Genomic DNA, 2,685 nt, shown 5'->3' with positions numbered 1-2,685 from the left:
ATGAAAGTAGATTTTGTTTCCATCTTCTAAGTGTCTTTATCATTCAAGCAAAAATTTTGTTTTCTGCTTCCGTGTTTGTCTGCTTTTTATACTCAGACACTGCCCCAGGGACCTTCCAGTCTCCTGAGGCAGAGCAGCAAAGGAGAGCAACCTTCTAAAGTTTTTAATTAGTTGGATTTTCTTCCAGTTGCTAACAACTCCTGTCATACCTGCATCAGTTTTGCATCTTATCATAGAAGTACAGACAATATGGCTGGAAAGGACCTTGAGAGGTCGTTGTCCCTGAAGGGATGGTCACTAACACGTCATTCCTGTCACTAACACCTCATTCCTGATGGGTATCTGCATAACCTGTTCTTGACAACTTGCAAGTAGGTATTTCCCAATCTCTCTGAGATTTTTTTCTAATGACAATTAATCTTTCTTGCTGAAGATTAAGTCTATTATTTCTTTTTCTGTCTCCACTGAATGTTTATTCCTTTACTTTTGGCAGCAGCTGCCTGAGCATTTTAGGTGATACTAAGTATGCCTTCAGTTTTCTCATCTCTGTTTAACAACCTCCTTTCTTCACAGCCCAAGTCTTCCAGGTGCCTGATCCTTCCTGTTGCCTCTTTCTGAACTCCCACTGACAAACACCGTAAGATGGGCTTCTCTAACTTGCTGCTTCTTCATTGCTGTCAATGCTTAGCATGCTATTCAGCAATGACCAGCAAAAAAAGCTTCAATATGTCTCTGTGGCTGGTCCTTTTGCCGAAACCAGTCTAAATTATACTTTTATTCCGAGATGTATAAAACCAGCTGATGAGGATAGTCACAGTCTTTGGCTTTGTTTTCTTAGTCATCCTTCTGGCAGAAATACAACAACATTTGTGCATAAGCAGCTCCAAAAGTCTTCCATGTACAAACCTGCAAGTAGAAGGAAAGGCAAATAATGACCCATTTATGTGTAGAAGGAGAATCGGGTTCTTTGTGAGGAAATTGAGCAAGATTTGGAGAGATGGGTTTCCAAATGAGGCATTGATGGTCCTAGCCAGAGAGATTTGGTCCTAACCAGAGAGATTTGGGGATTGCTACACGCAGGCACGCAAGGCACTGTTTTGAAACTGTATGAACAGAGTGCTGGATGCTCAGTCTAACCTCAGCTGGTTAGAAATGCTCAAACACTACCTATAACATTTTCTCCAACACCAGAATATTTCCTTTTGTCACCAGAAAGCAAAGCAGAGACTTCTGCTGGCTCCATGCCTGTGCTCCTGACAAATGTGATGCACTTGGTGATGGTTGAGGCAGATTGAGCCCTTAACTAAATCAACCACCTGGGAGAAACGCTAAGAGCATCCCCAGGATCTGTATCATGGTGTCTCTTCCCTGTGAGCATCTGCTTATTGCCTGCATTCCTCTGCCTATGCTGACAGCTTTTACTGCTGAGAACTCAGCAGATGTGTTAATCTTTTCCAGTGTGCCTTATCTGCTGCCTGGACACAGGGCTAACGTCCTTGTGCTATGGAGGTTTTAGATGCTGTTTTCACTAAATAAACTTTTATGAAGTGTGAAGCTGCAAGTGACATAATAGGTTTGGATCTAACGCTGTTATCAAGATCAAGAGGCTATTATGCACACATGCTGTGAAGCAATCTTTACACGCAGAGGTGTCTGAATCATAGAAAATTATGGCTGGATAGGGCTTCCACAGATCAGCCATTCTACCTCCCACCCAAACGCTGAATAAACTCTACCTACAACTTCTCTGGCAGATATTTGTCTTATGTCTTGTTAAAAGTCTCCCATGATGAAGCTTTTCACAGATCTTCTCAGGCAATTTATTCCAGTGCTTGACTATACTCACTCATTTTCCTAATGTATAATTTAGACAGAACTAATGTGTAACTTATCTTTAGACAAGAAAGCACTATGATCAGAGAAATGTAATATTTCTATCTATCTCTAGTACAACTGCATTAAAAGAGTAACACACTTAAATATCTTGAAAGAGCTAACCCAGAGAGACCTGTGTAGATATATACGTGGATCTGAGCATGGCAACAGCAAACTTGTCAGGGAGCTATGTAAATTAGGTGGCTGGAAGTGCTGAGGTCTGACATTTTTCTTAAGTTTCTCCCTCTCTGGGCCATAGGTGTCTTAGTGCTATGAAGCGATGCTTCCCTCCACGCAGGTTTCACAGCTCTGAGCCTTCACCTGGAGCCTCTCCTTTGGTGGCAGAGGCAGACCTCACTCCCTTTCTTCAGCATAGATTGGCAGGAGGAACAAACTCTCTCTATAAATCACTCAGTTGTGGAGCGCTCATGCAAGATGAGGAAAATTGGGTTCAATGTCCTCTTTTGCCCTATGATTCCAGGCTCATAACTTGCACTGAAGTGCCTTGCCTGCAGATTGCTCACAGTTTTCCCCTGTTGCAATGCCCTGCTTGACATGAAAAAAGTTTCATTGCACTGGAAAGCAAGACTGATTTTTAGCCTTGCAATTAGATACTTGCATTGAAGCTTGGAACAGTGGATTTGGACCTGGCCACAAGGATTGCATCAATATTTTATGCGATATTTGTTTCATGCAAAATGCATACACAAACTTTGGCTGAAAGAGCAGGCATCACCCTCCACCCCCAACTGCTTTTCTCAGGAATCGTGCTCACTTTCTGTGACTCACTGAACATTTCACTTTTCCACA

Source organism: Pygoscelis adeliae, unplaced genomic scaffold (genome assembly GCF_000699105.1).
Source record: "Pygoscelis adeliae isolate BGI_AS28 unplaced genomic scaffold, ASM69910v1 Scaffold101, whole genome shotgun sequence".
In the NCBI taxonomy this organism is placed as follows: Eukaryota; Metazoa; Chordata; class Aves; order Sphenisciformes; family Spheniscidae; genus Pygoscelis; species Pygoscelis adeliae.
Note: the sequence above shows the minus strand (reverse complement) of the source record.